The sequence below is a fragment of the Mesocricetus auratus genome, unplaced genomic scaffold, assembly GCF_017639785.1.
Source record: "Mesocricetus auratus isolate SY011 unplaced genomic scaffold, BCM_Maur_2.0 Super-Scaffold_100024, whole genome shotgun sequence".
Taxonomy (NCBI): domain Eukaryota; kingdom Metazoa; phylum Chordata; class Mammalia; order Rodentia; family Cricetidae; genus Mesocricetus; species Mesocricetus auratus.
In genome coordinates, this window is record NW_024429205.1 from 561,606 (window position 1) to 584,288 (window position 22,683).

Sequence of the window (22,683 nt, forward strand, 5' to 3'; positions counted from 1 at the left end):
GTAATTTCTATGTGTTTGTATGTATGTGCACACATATGTATGAATATATATGGAGGTCAATGGTCAACCATAAGTGTCCTTCCTTAGACACAGTCCTTCTGTTCTTACTTACTGATTTAGAGACAGGGTCTCACTATATAGCCCTGGTTGGTTTGACTCTCTATGTAAGCGAGGCTGGCACTGAACTCACAATGATGTGAGTGTAGGGATTAAGGGGATAGCCATCACACAGAGCTCTCAATTATTTTTTACCAGAAGTGTGTTGAATCTATGTAAGCAAAACTCAGAGATAACTTCATCCTTTGAAGAAAACATTATTTAATATAAACTAAGTTTATTAGTATTTTTCTTGGATGGAACATGTTGTGGTATTTAAGAAACCTTTGCCCAAACGGCTGAAAAGATGGCTCAGCAGGTAAGAACACTGGCTGTTGGACCAGTGACATCAACCATCTTAGAGAAGAACCTACAATCACTACTTAATTAAACCAGCATAATTCCTAGCTACGGTTTAAACATTTGTCCCTATCCCCAGAGGTAAGTGCAGTTCTCACCCCTCATCAAGGAAATTTCTCATTGCAATAGACAGAAACCATTACAGAAAACTACAACCAATCAAAATGCAGAGTTGTGGATCTCAGTCCTAATGGATACATGTAGTCAGCTTTCTCATCAGACTATCTTGGACCACCAACGTGCAAATAATGACACGGAAACTTATTAATTAATGAAAGCTTGGCCCCAGTTTAGTTTTATCCCATCTCACTGGCGTTGGCGTCTCCTTGCCTCTCTTCTTTCCAGAGTTTCCCTCTCCCTAGAAATCCGGCCTATTCTCTTCTGCCTAGCTATTGGCCATTCAGCTCTTTATTAAATCAATCACAGTGACACATCTTCACACAGTGTAAACAAATATTCTGCAACAGATACACCTAAAAACTTCCCTGCACCTAAGGCTCAGGGTACATTGGGGAAGAGGGAATGGGAAGATCATAAGATCCAGACAATCAGGGAGTCTGCTGTGAAGTTGTTATGTCAGAGGCAAAACCCAGAAAATTCCAACACGACTACATAAACATGAGCTGAATGAACAAGGAAGACCCAATAGACACACCAAAGTAGGCAGGGAAAAGATCACCAGGCCTCAACCCTACAAAAGTACTGCAAGCAACTAAGGAATGCTGAGAACCAGAGAAACAGTCTACCAGGGAAAGAATGCCAATTGGTCTGTGTTGCGGGATATTTGGTCACACTGTAAACCCAGAAACTGTTAGTTACTGGAAAACCTGCTTCTAGTTGTGGTATGGCTTAGCCTTAGCACACATATTTTTAAACTTTTATTGATTCTTTATGGATTTCACAGCATGTATTCTAATCCCACTCAACTCCCTGTCCCCTTGCATCTGCCTTCTGCCCTTGCAACATCCCCCTCAAAACAAAACCAAATTTAAAAGAAAAACCAGAACCCAAACAAGACAAAAACAAGAAGGATCTTGCTGTGGAAGCTGTAGTGTGGCCAGATGAGACACAGAGTTTACCCTTAAGTCTGTTCATCTTTACTTGCCACAAGTCACTGCTATATCACTGATAATGAGCTCTCATTGGGGCTCCTCTTGGATATCCTGCTGCCCTGTGACAAGAATATCCCACTGTTTGGGATCTGTAGGTTTGTCCCCTTCACATGCTCCAACAGTTCATAGGTTTGGTGGATGTTGGGTGGACCAACTCAAAACCCTGGTTCTGAGCCTGGGTGGTGGCTGGCTTGGTCAGTACATTAGCTTTCCCTTATCACTACCAAGATGAGCTCTCTCTCCAGCACTGCCTCAGCTAGCTCACTCAAAGAGCATGCAGGAAGGAGCAGGGCCAGTTCTGCTCTCAGGCCATCAGAACTGGGTTCTCCTCACTCATATCTCCAGGGCCAACTCAACTGTTTCCTAACACACACCTTTAATGAAAGAGCTTTCTGCTATTGTAAGCAGAATTAAATAAAGCCAACCATAGATCAAGAGGTAAAGCAAGCAACCAGTTAACAGGACAAAACACACAGAGAGTAAGAGGAGTCAGGAGAATGGATAGAGACACGCAGGAAGTAGAAGAGAGGGACACTGAGTTTGAGTTTTTGTTTGTGATGGTGTGGGAGACTTTTTCTGGGATGAGCTAGCAGGCTATCACCCCAGCCTCTGGCTCCTGAGTCTTTATTGGTAAAATCAAACAACTAAGATTTAGATAAAACAACAGGTTTGGTTATCTGGTCAGTCCTTAAAAGATACATACAAGTGACATACAAATTGAGCACACACATACACAAATGAAAAAAGTGGCCATGAATTTGAAAGAGAGTAGGAAGGGGTACATTTGGAGAGTCTGTAGGGAAGAAAGGTAAGGGGAAATGATGGAATGACATTATATTCTCAAAAGGAGAGAGGAAGAACACTGGTTGCTCTTCTCAGAGGACCTGGGTTCAATTTTTGCACCATATGGTGGCTCACACCCATACTAACAACAGTTCCAGGGTATCCAGTGCCATCTTCTGACCCCTCAAGGGACCAAGCATGCACATAAACATGTAAGTGGCATACCCACACACATAAGATAAAAAATAGAACACTGTTTAAAGGAAAGAAAAAGAAAATTTTGCCCAATCTGAGGCATTCCTAGCAGAGTATTGTTTTAACTCTTAACTATGGTCTACGAGTTATCTCAAGGTCATTCTGTTTATGGAGTAGTGTATTTTGTTCATTCTTTTGCCCAGGATCATGAGGAATTTTCTGCTCTACTTGTTGACAATTAGACTGTCAGCATTGTTCATATGAATCTTTAACGTTTCCTCTTTAAAATGATTTAACAATTTCTTTATGTGTTTGTGCATGCTGGAGTTATAGGCAGTGGTGACCACCTAAATTGGGTGCTGGGAACCACCCCTAGGTCCTCTATAATAATAGCAGGTAGTCTTGCCTATCTCTAGCCCTCAACAACAATTAACTTCAAGATTCAATCCTGAGTTGTGCTGAGCTATTCACACAATTTCCTGGCATGGTTGTGAATAGCAGGTCACCATAATCACAGCAGGGGCCACCTCTGTGACAGAGTTGTACTAAGTACACTGAAGGGCCAATTCACAAAATACAACAGTATACAAGCTGAGTATTGTTATGAGCACACTGACAAAATTATGTTTCAATACTATGTAAGAACAACCCTATGTGCTGAGAATGATGGTGCACACCTTTAACCCAGCAGTTAGAAAGACACGGGAATCTCTGTGAGTTAGAGGCCAGCCTGGTCTATATGCTGAGTTCAAAGACAGCCAGGGCTTCACAGAGAAACCCTATCTTAAAAAGAATAATAAAAACCCTACAGACAGATACTCATCAACCCAAAATATTAAAGGAAGAAAATAGTGACGCTGAATGGATGCTAGGTAAATACTGTCTAAACACTAAAAGACATGGCACACATTCTAAGTATTTACTGTTTTAAAGTTATTCTTAGCCGACATTTCAAAACACACAAGCACACCGGGCAGTGGTGGTGCACGCCTTTAATTCCAACATTCAGGGGGCAGAAGCAGGTGGATCTCTGTGAGTTCAAGGCCAGCTTGATCTACACGGTGAGTTCCAGGACCCTAGTCAACAGAGAATAACATGAGAGGGAAACAGTCTCACTGTCCACTTATTTGTATATATGACTATCAAAACAAAAATGTCAGACAATATGTAAAACCTTAATGGAATAAATGAATTTATAATGCAAGATCCAAGGAAATATAATCAAAATATAAAAATCAGTTGCACCCTCTAGGTTCAGGAAACATCATGAAAGAGGAGGCAGTAAGACTGTAAAAGCCAGAGGGAGTGGAGTGGTTAGAATGGCGTGGAATGCTGACTTCTGGGCAGGACATGGCTATTGTACACTTGAACTCAGAGCCCTGGGATTATCTACAGAGGATGTTCATAAGACTGTGCCCATCAACACCTCTACCACCCCTGGAACAGGGGTGGCTCATGGGTGCCCACCCCTCGCTGAGGTGTTAATGTTGATGGGGGAGGAGAAACATTTTCTCCAGTGGGACAGCCACTGGTGATGTGCGTATGCACCTATAAACAGACACGCATGCTTGTGGAATAGTCCTTCTGTACAGTGTGTAAATTACACAGTGATTGGTTTAATAAAGAAGCTGACTGGCCAGCAGCTGAACGGGATAAAGCTAGGTGGAAGAGCCAAACTGAGGATGCTGGGAGGAAGAAGGGTGGAGTCAAAGGATTGCCAGCCAGACATAGAGGGAGCAGGAGATGAATGTGCCATGACAAAAAGGTACCACCACATGTCACAGCATAAATAAGGAATATAGGGTACTTAAAATGTAAGAGCTAGGCATGAGCTATTGGCAGAACATTTAATTAATATTTAGTTTTCATGTAGGTTATTAGGGACCTGGTGGGCAAGAAAGAAAGGTCCGCCTACAATGGTGTTCCAACATGGGGCAGGAATTTCTACATAAATTCTGACAAAGCTTAAAAAAAGATTCTAAACACACAAAAACAGAGTCAAGCACAGCTTTTTGGTTATTGCCTTTTCTCCAGTAGGCTATGTTTGCTAACAACAAGCAGTGGCGCAGCTCCTTTAAGAGATAGCTTCTTGGCTCAGTGCTAGCAACAAAAAATGGGCATGGCTTTTAAGAGACCCTGCTATCTAACACTTAAATAGGGTTTATGAGCAGTTTTGGTGGTGCATGGACCCCAAAACTCCCCAGAGTTGGGGTGTTAAACATGGCTCTTGCCAGCCAGAACCTCCACCATGAAGCTAGGCTCTCAGGGAACCAAGCAGGATGGAACCAGCCACCAAAACAGAGTTGGAGGTCTTAACCACACTGTTTAACAGTTTAAAGGCTCATGGGGCCAGAAAATGATTACAGATACACAGTAAAGAAAGATTCAGACAGGATAGGGGGATGAGACACGGGACAAACAAACCTCTAAGCAAATTACAGTGTGTTTAAAAACATATATAGGCTTAGGAGAGAAAAGAGAAAAGGCAGAGACAGTGAGAGATTAAAAAATAGTTTAAAGGGCTGGAGAGAGGGCTCAGAGGTTAAGAGCATTGGCTGCTCTTCCAGAGGTCCTGAGTTCAATTTCCAGCAGCCACATGGTAGTTCATAACCATCTATAATAAGATCTTGTGTTCTCTTCTGACATGCAGGCAGAATACTGCACACATAATAAATAAATCTTTACAAAATTTAAAAATAATGAATTTCTTAAAAAAGGATTAGAACAAAAATATAATAAGCCACGTAAAGATGGAAATACACAGAGTCTAGATTCTGTGTTGTTATTGTGCTGTCATTAGATTTTCTGATTGCCAATGAAGCTGCTAAGATACACTGGATAATGGAAACTGCCAGATTAATCCAATCTACATATTTTTTAAAATGTCTTGACTTCAAAATTGAATTCAAAATATATGTAACTTTGAAGAAGAGGCTAAACTTTTATTTCCATAGGAGATGAGAGGCTGTAAGTTCATTCCAGGCAAAAGATGATCAAGACTGATTGAGGAAGACCCCCTGAAAATCCTGCTACAAACATAAAGAAATAAACCTAGAAGAACTATAAGACAAGTGGCTTAAGCCAGGCGTTGGTGGCGTACACCTTTAATCCCAGCACTCGGGAGGGAGAGGCAGGCGGATCTCTGTGAGTTCGAGGCCAGCCTGGTCTACGGAGCCAATTCCAGGACAGCCTCCAAAACAATACAGAGAAACCCTGTCTCGGAAAAACCAAAAAAAAAAAAAAAAAAAAAAAAAAAAAAGACAAGTGGTTTATATTTTAGCTGCTCAAACATAAAACAAAAAATCATCTTTGGGTTGACCTGGGTACAATGCACAGTCATACTTGTTTTAATGAAGACATGTATGTTACCTTTACACAGTTATGTATTTCCAGAACAAGGTGAACAACACCAATAAAATAGATGGCTCAGGTGGTCCAGCATCTCAAAATGTTTGTTACCTTGGAGTTCTGTATCCAAAACAGCATCAAGGCTGCTGGCTGAGACTACACACAGACTACTGCAGCCAAGACTTAATCGCTATCCTGATTTTCTCAAGGTCCCCCCAAAGATACCACAACCCTCAGACAGCAGGAAGCAGTCTGGAGAACGATGCCCACACTCCCAAAATATTGGTTATGGATGTTTATTATCACTAAGGGTGGGGTAGTTACAAATTGTTAGTAATGGTCAGAAAAAATGTTGAACAAAGGAGATTAGGTTCAGGGAACTTGTTCTGAAAAAAAAAAACGGGGGACATAGAAAAGACAGGATAAAACAGTAGGTTACTAAATATACTTTAATCCAGTAAAATAACTATTAACCTCAAAATATTTTACACTGGTATGGATTTTGGTTTATTAATACAAATCTAAAGTTTTTTGTTTTTTAACTATACTATATATATGTTTCTACTCTTGTTTGGGGTATTCTGTTTATGCAACTCATTTTAAAATATAATGTGTAACTAACAAATACAGACTGATAGTTATCTACATAATAGTCCTTGCCTCAATTGCTGACAGAATACTGTCCAAACTGAACCAGTAGGATGCAAAAAAAAAAAAAGGTGACTTTGCTAAGACAGGGTAGGAAAGTTTATTCAAAATTCCTTGCTTCTCAGAAATGCCTGTCAGATATATTAGGCCTGTAGGCCAAAGTGGAAAACCCAACGTTACAGAGGAACCTTGGACGACTCCCCAGGCAGCCAGGTGTTCCTGTCACTAGGTAACATTTCATCCTTCTTGGGACTTTGATGGAGATCAAGACTAGATAGCCATAGTTAAAGTTTCCCTTAGTTATGATAAAAGATAAGTTAGATATAAAACTTTAGAGTCACAAAGATAAAATAGAGCATTTTCTCTAAATTTGACAAATAAAAATGGAATGGATATTATGACAATAATTCTTATGTAATAACTGCTTTGTTATATATAATTTTACTATGTTAAAGTTAAAACCTTCCTTTTCAATTAGACACAAAGGGGGAAATGTGGAATATGCCTTTACACTGTGTAAATACGTGTCACTGTGATTGGTTTAATAAAGAAGCTGACTGGTCAATAGTTGGACAGGGTGAGGTTAGGCGGGAAGCCAAACTAGGAATGCTGGAAGGAAGAAGGGCAGAGTCTCCGAGTCATGAGCAGGTGCAGGGAGAAGCAAGATAGGTATGCCATACTCAGAAAAGGTACCGAGCCATGTATAGATAAGAATATGGGTTAACATAAATGTAAGAGTTTATACCCATTAACAAGCCTGAGCTATTGACCGAGCATTTATAATTCATATTTACTCTCCATGTCGTTTATTTAGGAACTGGTGGGCAAGACAGAAAAGTCTGCTTACACAAGCTACTATAGGTAATACTACTAATATCAGCAGTCCCCCCCGCCCCCCCGTCTCTCTCACAAGGAGGGTCCCCAAAGCAGGAGGAGGGCAAACTGGGAATGTAGGGGATTAGTGAGGTTAGGAAAGGGACAAAAGAGATAAAGGGGGTGAATATGATTGAAATATAAACATTCATGAAAATGGCATCATGAACTCACTGTTATGTATAGGTAATATATGTTAATAAAAACATTAAAAAGAAGAGAAAAAATTTTATCCGCAAATTTTATGACTGGAGATCCGATCTGTACAAAAGAACATGAAACTTACAAAGCATAATGTTTCAGGAGAACCCTAAAGTGCATACAAAATCCTATGCTGAGACCGTGAGACATTGCTGTGAGAAGACATACCTATTGGGAATCTCTTCTCTGATCTCACTCCCCCATTCCAAACCCTGACCAGATGTTTAGCTGGGAACTCTGCTATGGCCTCACCCCTCCCTTCCTCCCCCTTCCCCCCCATCCTGCCTTCAGAAAGCCCCCCATTGGCTGCTCCTCCTTCAGAAGTGCCCAACACCAAGCCTACAAAGTTAAGCTCTGGTCCCTAGAGCTGCCATGTGATTCCCCTACCATCATATGATCAGGGAGTTGGTTTTGCTCTTGTGGGAACCAACCAACTAACACTCCTGCAGGAAACGAAGGACTTAGGCACAACAGAGATGAAAGATCTAACATCTTATTTCAGGCTCACTATAAAGCTTTAGCAATTAAGACAGAGTGAGTTTATGAAAAGACATGACACAAAGAACATCGGAGCACAGCAGAGCTGAAACACAGACCTGCATTATACACACAGCTAAATGACTCCGGCAAAGGAAGCGAGGTACTCTTTTAAAGATTTGGTGCCAGGGTGGCTGGGCATTATATGCAAACATAAGGGTGTGCCCTCATCTCACATTGTATATAAACACTACCTTGAAACTGATCACCTACACTTACACATAAAAGTGACAACTATGAAACTGCTAGAAAAAGTATGAAAAGGTCTTGATGACTTTAGTCTAGGCCAAGGTGTGTGTGTGTGTGTGTGTGTGTGTGTGTGTGTGTGTGTGTGTGTGTGTGTGTGTTTTGAGACAGGGTTTCTCTGTGTAGCACAGGCTGTCCTGAAACTCAGAGATCACCTGCCTCTGTCTCCCAAGTATGCACCACCATTGCCTGGCAAGACCAAGATTTATACAGAGACAAAACGCAGGCCTGAAATAAGTTAGGTAATCTCAGGGCAATGATGCATTTCAAAATGAGTGTCTCATGCTACCATTATGCACAGGAAAAACACCAGCTAGCCCCACCTCTATCAGGTCGGCAATACCAGGAGGCTCCTCCCTCAGGGAGGGAAGTCATAAATACCCCTTGGTACCAGGAGGCTGGCCCCAAGACCCTGAAGAGCACCAAACACTAAGAATGCTAAACCCTCATATAAATGTGGCCCTACGGCATATAACTGACCCATATGACTCCCCGCATCCTTTAAATCATCACTATATTATTTATGACAGCTAACATGTTTTAATGTATCCAAGCAGTCATGACACTGTACCTTAGGCAACAGTAACAAGAAACAAAAGTCTATATATTTAGCACAGATGGAATTATCTTCCCTGAAAATTCTAACTGCCAGCTGTCTGAATCTGCAGACACAGTCCCTGAGACATGAAAGGCTCGCTGGAGTGACTTCCTCTCAAAGAGTAGAGGATGGAACTGGAGAAGCCAGTACTTGATGGTGGAGACACCTGAGATCACTTCATGCGGGAGCCTGAGGTAAGCACCAACAGTGCAGAGTCACGGTGGCATCCACACTGATAGGTTTTCTAAGTGTCACTTAGAATACTGTCTGACAGACTCAGAAGGGAGATATGCTATAGAGCTGGTAACGTGTGCTACTCAAAACTGTCAAGGTCATCAAGGTCAAAAGCAAAGAACATCCAAGCAGTCTAGAGGAGGAGAGAAGACATGACACAAAACTAAGCATGTATCTAGAAGTCTCAGCAGTGCCTAAACACACAAATGAGGGTTTGGTGCGCATTGTTCTATGCCCTGCACTAACCTCACTGTAGACCCTCATTCTGTACACCATGCCTGGCTGCCGCAGCTTCTAGGGCCTGTCGGTCAAGTCAATGATTCAATTCTTGCTTAGACAGAAAAACACAGCTCTCCTTTCTGGTGACAAACCCTGCAACATTTAAAAGGCTAAATGGAAAGAGGAAATGGATGGAAAAGATACAAGTGTAACAAAGAATCAACTAGACAACACCAGTTACACAAGCAAGGCACAGAAGGCAAGACTGCCACACACTGCTGCCACTGGGGCTGCCGCAAGTCTAGGCCACAGGCGCTTGTGAAAGCAACCAGGCAGATAAGAGGACAGTATTGAGACAAACGACCAAGATGCCTAAGGAAAGGCCAGAAAACAAAAATCACATGAAAGGAACTCACAGAGAAGTTTCTGGATGCTCAAAGCACAAAAGAGCATGGGACACAACCCAAACACATGGGAGAGTAGTAACTGGCTATCACTCACTCCACATCCTAAGTCAGAACCAGGAAGACAAGCATCAAAATGTTTCCACCTGGGCAAATATTCAGGTTTCTTACTAGCCAATGCTTCAGAAGGATCATTGATTATTCAAGTAAGAACACAACAGTGTTGTGCGTGTTTGTAAAGTGGAACGAGCCACGCATGGCTCTGAAAACATACAAGCTGGGAGGTGAGAAACACATTCCTGTGAAGCTCCTGTACAGCCACAAAGGGGTTAACACCACGTGAAACATGACTCTGACCCATCCCAATCAGAATCGGAGGCATGAGAATGCAAAGCATTTCAGCCACAAAGGGGGTAACACCACGTGAAACATGACTGTGATCCATCCCACTCAGAATCGGAGGCATGAGAATGCAAAGGATTTGTTACAGTTCAGGGGGGCAAAGGACACAGAAATAAGCTGGAGATGTGGGGTCCAGGTGGAGAAGGCACTGAGGGGTGTAGAGGAACAGGGTGGAAACAGCAGGTGAATTCTTCCTTTATAAAGTGTTTTTAGAGCCTGGTGGTGGTGGCACACACCTTTAATCCCAGCATTCAGGAGGCAGAAGTAGGCGGATCTCTGTGAGTTCAAGGTTGGCCTGGTCTACAGAGTGAATTCCAATACAGTCAGGGATACACAGCAAAACCCTGTCTAAACCGCCCCCCTCCCAAAGCATTTATTTTTATTTTACATAAAGGAAGTAAACGTCCACAAACGAATTCCTTTTCAATTTGAAACTACTGAATAATAGCCATTTAGGACTATTTTTATTATTAAAAAATAAATTTTCCATGGCTTTTAAAAGCAATGTTTATGTGCAACATTAAATACTTTTTTAAAGCAGCTGTAAGGTGCTCAGCAGGTCTGGTGCTTGTTATACAAGCATGACAGCCTAGTTTGGTTCCCAGAATCCACATGGAAAGAGAGAACTACCTCCCAAAAGTTACCCCTCAGATCTCCACACATTCATGACACACCCACACACAAACACATATCACACACACAATAAAAAAATAACAAGGATAATATTTTAATAGAAAAAAATGTAAAAGGACTGCACACAGATTGACTCAAATGAAAAACACCACCAGAAAATCAGTACTTGTCTTTAAAAGCAAACTCAGCTCTGATACAAACTGGTATGTCACATTTCTCTGAGCTTTCAGGTTCCTTTTGTAAAGTGGCACAGAATAGACAAGGTCCTCTCCAAGTCCCTCCAAGTCCACAAGGATATAGCTTTATTGGGTTACATTTTGGCTCACACAATGGAGACACTTAGCATTCCCTATAAGAAAACATCCAATTCCTCAAAGACCCCTTTACCCTAATCTGGGTGTTACTACTTCCATTCACTGGATTACCACAGTATTGGGATAGCTGCATGTTAACACTTAGAGTAGAAACGACTCTAGGAAAAGACTCAAAGTTAGTTCCCTACAGAACACCAACACAGCACCTGATCTTACTCTACTGTGTTTCTCAAGACAGTCATTCATTCTGTCTCTTCAGAAATTGTCATTTTGGTTCCTTTTGCTTTTCTTTCAATCCCACTAACTGTAATTGAGTAGGAAAGAAAGTTCTGCACTGTCAGCGGGGCCAAAAGATGAACAGGCCCTAAGAGAGGCAGGCTTACACCTAATTGAGAGTGGGGGGAGGGGAGAGGGAGTTAGGTGAAAAAGAAGGGGAGAAGAGGAGGGGAGAGGGGGATATGAGGGAGCAGGAAGATTGAGTCAGGGGAAGAATAAAAGAGAGCAAGAAAAGAGATACCATAATAGAGGGAGTCATTATAGGCTTAGAGAGAAATCTGGCACTAGGGAAATGTCCAGAGATCTACAAGGATGACCCTAACTAACAATATCTAAGCAATAGTGGAGAGGCTACCTTGAATCCCCTTCCCCAATAATGAGATTGATGACTACCTTATATGCCATCCTAGAGCCTTCACCCAGTAGCCGATGGACGCAGAAGCAGACATCCACAGCTAAACACTGAGCTGAACTCCTGGAATCCAGTTGCAGAGAGGGAGGAGTGATGAGCAAAGGGGTCAAGACCAGGCTGGAGAAACCCACAAAAACAGCTGACCTTAACAAGGGGGAGCTCATGGACCCCAGACTGATAGGAAACCAGCATAGGACTGACCCAGACCCCCTGAATGTGGGTGTCAGTTTGGAGGTCTGGGCAATCTTAAGGGACCTCTGGTAGTGGGCCAGTATTTATCCCTAGTATACGAATGGACTTTGGGAGCCCACTCAACATCAACGGATACTCTCTCCTCAGCCTAGACCCTGATCTAAATGATATGACAGACTTTGAAGATCCCTCATAGAAGACCTCACCCTCCCTGGGGAGCAGAAAAGGGATGGGATAGGGAGTTGGTGGGAGGCAGAGTAGGAGGGGAAGGAGAGGGAACTGGTATTGACTTGTAAAGCAAGCTTGTTTCTAATTTAAATAAAAAAGAAGTATTAACACTCTCCCCTCCAAAAAAAAAAAAAAGGTGAACAGGAAGAAAGGTACCTGGAAGGCCCCAAGTCTTTATCTGATGCCCTTTGCAGGAAAAGAGAGCAAACAGAGAGACACTGTCAGCCACATGGAGAACGCTGCTTTGAATTTTAATGGTCTCACCATGCATTGCCAACTCAGCCATCCTAAATGCGTAGACATGTTTGCCACAGTCCAAGTACGGTGATAGTGTTTGCATTATGGATCTGCTCTGAAAAGCCAACAGGATGTGATGACTTCATACCTGGTAGGGAAAATGTGACTTCAATTCCCTCAGAACAGACTAGCTCACTAAAAGCTAGTCCATATTCTCCCTGTATCTTGGGTAGGTTTGTGAAGGCATTTCTGAGGTTACAACTATAGAAAACCAGAAAACAACTTCTTTCAACAACCTAGAACTGATTGAGATGATGAAAAAATGAATGCACCACTTACCCTTTATAACACCTTTAATTCTTTAGATCACATAGGCATCTGTGTAATTTTGAGAGCATGGCAGCCTGAACACTGACTTCCTTTCATTTACCCTAGAAAACTGTGGCATGGCATGTAGGAAAGGTCTTTGACCTGACTTTCCAAGGCACAGGTGGTCATTCTCATTTTCACATGGCCTTAGGTGGAAATACCAGGCAAGAGATTAAGACGAGTCTCTGTTACAACTTTAGCAATGTAGCTGAGAGCACTCTTAGCATGACTTCATTAGATTTTTTTAGATTTACTTATTTTATACATGAATGTTTTACCTACATGTATTAATGTGCAGCACATGCATGCCAAGGAATGGCTGTGAGGCACCATTGGGTGCTAAGAATCAAATCCTGGTCCACCGCAAAAACAAGTACTCTTAGATTGTCAAGCCACCCCTCCAGCCCCTTATGATGACGTCACGGCATTAAAGGGAGAAAAGGGCAACCTTTGTGGCTTTGGACAAGAACAGAGAAGGAAGATGTGCTCCAAGCGCCATTCGCTCTCTTCTGTCTGGAACAGCGCGTGCAGCAGGGGTAAGGTACTAGAAGGGTCATACCAGCAAGAAGCAGCATCAGCTCTCCCTCTTTACTTTCTCCAAGAGTCCCAGGGAAAGAGCTCTGAAAGGTGGTATGGGAGACACCCGAGAAGATCATAAGCTTACCAATATCCAAGGAGAGAGTACTCTCTGCTTTTCAATGGATAGGATAGTCCATGAATGGACTCGAGGCAACAGATAAGGGCTTGAGTCTATCTTTCATTGTATGACTCTGAACAAGTCCCTCTTTTAAAAAATAGATTGTTGTTGGGCTAGAGAGATGGCTGGGCACTGGCTGCTCCTCCAGAGGACTTGGGTTCAGTTCCCATTATTCACATGGTAGCTCACCACCTGTAATTCCAGTTCAGGGGATCCAATACCCTCACCTGGCTTCTGTAGGTGCCAGGCATGTACACAGTGCACAGACATAAATGCAGTGAAAACACTCGTATAAAAGCAAAACCATAAAGAAAATGGGTTGTTGCAAGGATTAAATATAAAAACCATATAGCACATGCTATGGGGCTTGGTGCATGGCACACTCCAGGACAGCAAGTGTTTTTTGTTTTGTTTTTTTCTGCTGCCTCCCTGCTCTGTGCTGAGAAAAAAAGGTGCACAAGTTGTCAGAGCTGACACTGATGGGAATGTTGAGACAATCATCCAGATCTTCAAAGAGCAGCCATTCTGACTCGTTTTGCTTTGGTTCAATATTTCCTCACTGTGCCCACTTCCCTCCCTTTTGGAATGGTAATGTGTATTCTGTTTATGCTGGAAGTATATAATTTACTTTTGATTTTATGGGGGATTGCAGTTAAGGGATTGCCTTAAGTCTTAGAAGTGTCTTTAAACTTTAAAATGGTGTTGAGACTGAGATAACAGGTTGGTTTAAATACATTTCGTATTATCATACGGCCATAAACCAATGGGGACCAGATGAGAATGGCCCCATGGCTCAAACGTGTGAATGTTTGGTCAGCAGGTAATGGAGCTGTTTGGAAAGGACTAGGAGGTGTGACCTTGTTGGAGAAAGTGTGTCACTGGGCTGGGCTGTGAGACTGGAAAATCCTCCAGTCACTCCAGCCCCCACCTGCTTTTCACTTGCAGGTCAAGATGTGAGCTCTCAGCATCCTGAACCTGCTGTCATGCCTATCTCTATACCACATGAACTCTGTGTGTGTGTGTGTATGTGTAGTGGGGAGTGAGAAAGAAATGAGGCAGGTAAGTGCAGGCAGCAAGAGCAGTGTGGTCCTGATGGCTGGGCAGTGAGAAGGCTCAGCAGGGCTCACCACTGGCTGGATGGCTGTTTGTTAACTCGGGGATGCTTGGGGCCCATTGCTCATCAAGGGTCACCCACACTGCCCTGCTCAATTGAAGCACACAGTTCCTATAATGCAAAGCTCTACCATCTCCACATCTCATCATGAAAACTTCTGGAGATGAAAGCTCTCCTCTCTAGGGATTTGTTTTTTGTTGTTGTTGTTTTGTTTTGTTTTTGACAAGGTCTTGCTTGCTATGTAGCCCTGGCTAGCCTGATATTCACTGTGTAGCCCAGGATGGCCTAGAACTTGCAGCAATCCTCCTGTCTCAGTCTCCCAAGTACTGGGATTACAAATATGGACTCCCTGCCTGGCTTCATGGATTCTTGAATGGCCCAAGGGTCACATCTCAGATCTAAGATGAATGACAAGCCTGGTATTGGGCCACAGTCCCTTCATCCCTATGCCTGTCCCCAGAGAAATACAAACACCCTGCAGCTCCTGCTGGCTGAGGTTACAGATTGAATTGTAGCTGAGCGTAAAGTATCCAGATAGCTATTGGAGAAATGTTAAGGATTTTTGCATCTGTCAAGTTAAAAATCCCAGATTTACACATTTCATATTTTATTTTAGCAACATAATATCAAAAGAGAAAAACAAGTTTAAACATATGTCATCTGGGAAATTCATACAAGAAATTTGTTCTGCATTTAGTTACCAGACATGGAGACACAGCATCATCAGAATGCTCTGAGGGCAGTCTGTGTTAAAGGTCAGCAGCACGCGTTACACAACTGTAAATGTCACACTTACATGAAGGTAAGTGTGAGTAACTGAGCTGGCTGGTAAGGACTTTTAATTATGGCTAATCAAGTAATTAAGATAAAGATATGGGAAGAAAGCTCTAATTCTCAAAAAACTACTGCTACCAAGAAACACAAAAGCATTCCAACACACATCAAAAGTAACCCCCATGCAAGATGTCAGACTTAGTTTCACGTTATTTAAAATAAAATCCCCAGATGACGTGCCACTTTAAAGTGTTAAGGTGAAAGCTAGCATTCAGTGCCAAATTCCAGAGAGATAGTGACAAACTTTGTATGTTTTCAAATTTAAACAGAGCTAAGTCATTGCAAAAATATTGATTTTAGTGAAAAACAACTGCAGAATCTTTTTTGAAAAATGAACTTAAAACCAACAAAGCCACCAGCTGCATCAACTGAGCGAGGACTGGGCTGAAGTGCCACCACAGCGCTCACTTAGTGTGCTCAGGCTCTAGGTTCAGTCCCAGGAAACAAACAATCCTACACAAGAATGGGTAAAGAAAATGGGTACATTTACACAATGGAGTATTACTCAGCTGTTAAAACAATGACATCATGAAATGGGACACCAAATGGATGGAACTAGAAAAAAAAATCATCCTGCGGGGACACACACACACACACACACACACACACACACACACACACACACACACACACACACGACCCAGACCCAGAAAGACAAACATGAATAGTGACTACCCCAATCGCCATCAGAGAGGCTTCATGCAGTAACTGACAGAAACAGATGCAGATATCTAAAGACAAACAATAGCCCAGGCTTGGAGAATGCTACGGAACAAGCCGGGGAAGAATTGTATGGCTCAAAGGAGCTTACAGAATTGGAACAACAACCATGGAACCTGCATGGGACTGACCTAGGCCCTCTACTTATATGTGACAGTTGCGTAGCTTGGTCTACTTATGGGACACCTAACAGTGGAAGCAGGGGTGTCTCCAATGCTTTGGGAACCTAGTCCTCATACTGGGTTGCCTCCCCAGCCTTAATACAAGGGAATGTCCTACTGCAACTTGATATGCCAAGCTTTGTTGATCTCCATGGGAGGCCTGCCCCTTTCTGAACACGAACTGAGGAGGAGGCGATGAGAGACAGAATGGGAGGAGAGGAAGGAGGGGAAACTATGGTAGGGATGTAAAATAAATAAATTTAATTAATACAAGTACACATGGATAATTTTAAATAAATCTAACTGTGCTGTCACCACTGTGCTTTATCACTGACTACAGAGGTGAAGCAAGATCCTAGAAGATTAAATCAGACTTTCACCTGAAAAACAACTCAGCCAGCTGTCAGACATATGACGCCCTATTTCACAGATGACAGGAGAAAGACAGGTATGAAAAGATGTTATGGGCTGAGGACATGGCCTCGTGACAGAGTGCTTCCCTGGCATGCATGAAGCCCTGGGCTCAGTTCCAGCACCACCAGAGAGAGGCATGCACCAGGAAAAGCGTATGCCAGGCGAAGCATGCAACAGGCGAAGCATGCAACAGGCGAAGCATGCAACAGGCGAAGCATGCAACAGGCGAAGCATGCAACAGGCGAAGCATGCAACAGGCGAAGCATGCAACAGGCAACAGTTGAACAGGGAGAACACAGCACAGTTCTTTGCTTGAGTTCTTGTTCTAGGTCTCCAAGGGTTCCTTCTATTCCCTGTCCTCACAAGAAAGGCTTCAAGTCAAATTCTATCCTAAGATCCCTAGATCTCTTCTTTAAATTTTTTTAAAGATGACATACTATGGCTCTGCCAACTATGATCCCAATGAAACACAGTGAAGAAAAGAATCCAGCATGGCAGGCAGACAGAGAGGACCCATTTCATTTCCATGTCAATCTAGCAACATTCCAGGGAGTATGGTATGAGCCAGTGTCCTTAAGCAGCCAGGGCAGACAAGATAAAAGAAATGAAAAATGGCAAAGATTATGATTCAATGGAACAAAAAGACTGGTCATAACTTTTTACTTTGGTTGGTGTTTTGAAACAAAGACTCACCCTGTAGCTATAGTTAGCAATTCTACTCCCTCAGCCAGAACTGACTTTCACAAAGCTCTGGCTTGCAGTTTCCATGAATTTTACTACAAGGTGGATAGTGTAGACTAGAAGAGTATTTTCTCACCAAGGGACCCGCAGCATGCTGAAGCCCCTTGTTGTGTAGAAAAATCACATTTTCATAGTTGGGCAGCAGCAAGAGGGAGGTCACAGAGGGCAGTATGACAGAACAGTCTAAGTGGGGTTCCCACTCATCTAGCCACCATGTTGGGGTGGTCATTTGCACAATACAAGTGAAAGGGAACATTACGCACAAAATGAAACTGGGCTGGCTTCTCCATGTGTTATCTGCCTGGAGGATCTGCACCTAAAATGTACACAATGGTTTTCTGAAGTTACATAGCACCTTTAAATTATAAGAAACAATTCTGGAGAGTAAAACAAACAAACAAACAAAAGAACAAATATATGATTATTGAGTTTATAGGTTAACCACACAGAGAAGAATTACTTTAAGTGACTTTAAACCACATACTCTTTTTTCCAGTGCTGGGGGCTCAAACCCAGGACCTCACATGTATTAGGCAAACATTCTACCACTGAACTTCAAACCTCAGCCTCCAAATCATAGTAGGGGTGAATGGTCAAGTAATTGTAAAACTTGCAAAAAATATAGTAGTAATGTACTGATAGTCATTATGAAACTGTTTTGTATGTATCAAGTGAGATAGAGTCAAGAAATGCCTTAATATGATTAGGAAGCAAAACATTCAGCACAAGAAACAAAAACAAACAAACAAGAAAACAAAGTTAAAGTAGAAATCACATGAAGTTCCAGAGTCTAAAAGAAATACTGAATATCAGAGTATATTTATGCTTAAAAGGAAAGAAAAAAGATCCCTTGAGTAAGTCTTTTTATTTGAAAGGGCTATGAAAACACCCAGACTGCACAATATCATCAGGCCCCTGAGCTCCAGGGTTATCATTTCTGACTAACAGAGACAGCATGGTTTAGAGAAACAACCAACTCCAAATGGATGGCAAAAAGTGTGCAGAAAGAACTGGACTCTCATGTAGACAGAGATCCTAAAGCTGCCAGGAACTCCTGTGGGGCTGGGGAGATGGCTTAGCAGTTAAGAGCATGTGCTGTTTACAGAGGACCTGAGTTTGGTTCCGAGCCCCCACATTGGCTCACAACAACCTGTAACTCCAGCTTCAGAGAATCTGAATCGTCTTCTGGTCTCCAGAGACACCTGCCTTCACATGCATACACCCGGAGACATACACAAATACATATAGCTAAAAATAAAAAAGGTCCAGGAGGGATAGAATTCAGTGGTTCTCAACCTGTGGGTCATTTGCCTTCTAAATATGGGTTGAGGCCCCTTCAGGATCCAATGACCCTTTCACAGGGGTCGCCTAAGACCATAAGAAAACACGAATATTTACATTATGATTTATAACAGCAGCAAAATTATAGCTAAAAAGTAGCAATGAAATAATTTTATTGTTGGGGGTCACCATAACATGATGAATTGTATTAAAGGGTCATAACATTGGGAAGATTGAGAACCACTGGGCTAAATGGATGGTTCGGTAGTTAAGTGACGTTTCTGGGGTTTAGTTCCCAGCACTCACATGGTAGCTGATCAGAAACCCCAGTTTCAGCGGATCCTATGCTATATTCGGTCCTCCATGGATACCAGGCACTCATGTGCTACACTGACATGCATGCCAATAAAACAGTCATTCACATAAAATTAATATATTTAAAAAGGTAAAATAAAGCAAGTCTGGAGCCAAGTCCCCGAGGAAGCAGTGGTGCCAAGGCAGAACCTGTTAGCTCTGGAGAACCTCCCAGAGATGAGCTGTCCCAGACGACAGGAAGAGAAGGCTCTGGACCTCACAGAGAGCTAGGACAAAGAGGCTCCAATGGCCTGGCTTTGGGGTACAAAAGTAAGCCAATGTGACAGAACTTCTAGAGTCTCTCCATGACACAGCTGAAGACAGGAACTCACTTTCTCAGAGCTGGTGACTCTGAAGCATGTAGGGGTGCTGCTAGCAAAAGAAAACCGTGACTAAAGAGGGGGGACCAGAGCGGACTGAGAGAATGCTCTGGCCAGGCACCAGGAATACAAGGAAAGGGAGACTAGGGCAAGAGCTGTCGGCTACACGGGGAGCCACAGGAGAACAAGATGCACGGAGCACAGTTAAGGGACAAAGGGTTGGAGGAAAGAGTGAAGGGGACAACGCAGAAACAGCCCGGGAGTGTGGTGGTGTAGCTCTGGCCATCCCCGTCAGCAACCAAGCCAGATGCTGACCATCCCCCAGGCTGGAGCCATTCACCTGTGGCACACAGGTCAGCTGCCCAATGGGACTGCACTGGCTCGGGTACTCTGGCTGGGCCTGAAGCAACTGGCAGCAGTGACATTGTATGGGGAAGCCACTGTGGAAGAGGTGCTCAGCGGCTCCCCCAAACAGCTTCTCAGGGGCAGATATGGAGGGGCCTCTGTAAGAGCTGGAGTTCATGTTTTCTGCAGTCCTCACTGTGGCTGAGGATATCCCGGCTGAGGGGCCTTTACCCACAATCCCTCTATGACATCTTTATAAAGCACTGACATCTCGTTCCTAATAAAGAGGTCCTGAGAATAAAAAAATAAAATCTTTAAAAAAGATTAAAGAACTATTGGGATTGCATCAGAAAGACTCTGATCTAAGAGGAACTAAACAGGTGCATGAACAAAACCGTCAGAACAAATAAGGAAACTTAAGGAGGCCGCACCGTGTAAGGTCAGTCTGCAATCATGAATTATATTTCCATACAGAAGCAGAAAGCAACTTAAAAATAAAAATTTAGGAAACATTTCCACACATAATAGTATCAAGCCAGGTGGTGGTGGCGCACACCTTTAATCCTAGCACTTGAGAAGCAGAGGCAAGTGAATCTCTGTGAATTCCAGGCCAGCCTGGTCTACACAGCAAGTTCTAGGACAGTCGGGGCTATACAGAAAAATCCTGTCCTGAAAAAAATAAAAATAAGTGTATCAAAAAACCCTTAAATTATTAAAAATATGAAATACAAAAATGAAAAATATCTAGATGGCCACTGCAAAATTTGAAAATATCAGTGTAAACTTATTTAAAGGAAAAACTAAGGAAAACAAACTTCCTGCTTGACAAAGAACAGAGGTAAACCCTAGGTGACAGTTGAAGGTAAGGCTTTTTAGGGAGCCACGGTAATGAAGAGCATGGAGTCTGCATAGGAAAAGAAATAAATGGAGCAGAAGAGACTGGAAAGGACCAATCACATGCAGGATTGCTTGTTTCCACAAAGGCAGTACGTCAAGCCATTGAGTTCATGAAGAGTTTGGTGGTTTTCTGCTTTGTTTTGGGGTCCTATTTTAACTGTTATTTATGTATATGTGTTGACTATGTCAGCTTGTCTGTACGTGCATTCAATGCCCATGGAGACCAGAAGATGGCATTAGAGTCACTGAACTGGAGTTAGAGGTGTTTGTGAGCTGCTATGTGGGTGCTGGGGACTGAACTTGGGTCCTCTGCACAGGCAGCAAGTGCTCTGAACTTCTCTCCAGACTCCCCACTTTATTTTGTATTTTTAAACAAATATTATTAAAGTAACAACCAGGCATTCATATGGGAAACACTAAACCTTAACCTCCATACATTAGTCAGCTTCTCAGTGTGACAAAATCCCCAAGACAGATCACAGCATCAGAACTTTCAGCTGCTAGCTACCTGGCCGATCCCTAGGACTCACATACAGCACAAACAGCAGGGGCACTTGGTGAAGTGAGGCTGCTCACCTCATAGTGGCCCGGAAGCAGAAGGAAGGGACAGTATCCCAGAATCTCCTTGAAGGGTACTTCCCCCAATGACTTACATCCTCAAACCAGACCCCACTCCTAAAGCGTCAACCTTCACCCTACAGCATCATCAGGTGTGAAACACGAGCTCTAGGAAGCCATTTAAGAATCCAACCATTTCATGACATAATCAAAATTCATTTGAAATGGAGCATGACCCAAGTAGAAAAGCAACAACAAACCTCCCAAAGAAAACATGAACAAAATCATGACTACCTTAGGGTAAACAAACATTTTTTAAGGAAAAAAATCTATCAACTAACTATAAAAGAAAAAAGAAGCCATAAGCTGATCATCACAGAATCAGTCACTTCTGTTGTGATGAAACACCAGGATCAAGACAACTGATAGGAAAAGGGGTTTGTATATTTATGGACTCAGAGGGAACAGACTCCACTGCCATTTTAGGAGTAAGGTTCAGGAGCTCAGAATACAGTGAGAGGCCAGGATTAGAGCTGCTCCTGGTGGCATCTGGCCTCTTCCTTACCCCAGGTACCAAGTACCTTCTGCCTCCCTCTGGATGCAAGTAGATACTCATATTGCTGGGTGCTCACACATGGGTAGGTGTGGCAGGCAGGCAGACAGGCATGGTGGCTGAAGAAGCAAGCTGAGAACTTACATCTTAAACCCCAAGCAAGGAGCAGAGAGCAAACTGGGAATGGCGCAAGTCTTTGATACCCCAAGGCCTGCCGTAGTGTCATACTTCCTGTAGCAAGGTCACACCTCCTAATCCTCGGCAGACAGCACCAAGCAACCGAGTACCAAGCACCCAAAGGCTACGAGGAGCATTGTCATTCAAACTACGACAATCACTCAAAGTAAAAAATAACCGCTCATGAAGAGATATCCTTAAATAGCCACGTGGTGGTTTAATCCTAGCACCACTTTTAATCCCAGCACTCAGGAGGCAGAGGCAGACAAATCTCTGAGTTCAAGGCCAGCCTGGTCTACAGAGGGAGTTCCAGGACAGCCAAGGCTACACAGGAAAACTCTGTCTCAAAGGTGAGTGAGAGAGAGAGGGAAAGTGGAAGGGGAAAGAAAAAGAGAGATCACTAAAAAATGAATAAGCAAACCAATCCTCAAATATAAGTGTTCAGCACACATTTCTGATCCAGAATATACTTCAAAACAACACAAACTGCCAACACAGTTTTCAAGGGGGGCATGACACTTAATAAGCCTCTAAAAGTGCATACCTGAATGGCCAATAAGTACATTAAAAAGGTAGCCAAGGGCTGGAGTGCCATTCAAT

General features: G+C 42.9%; 1 protein-coding gene across 2 annotated transcripts in view; it reads right to left on the minus strand.

Annotated features, from left to right (window-relative positions):
- Positions 1-22,683, minus strand: part of Parn (poly(A)-specific ribonuclease) — a 139,429-nt gene that overhangs the window by 9,647 nt on the left and 107,099 nt on the right. The window lies entirely within an intron of this gene.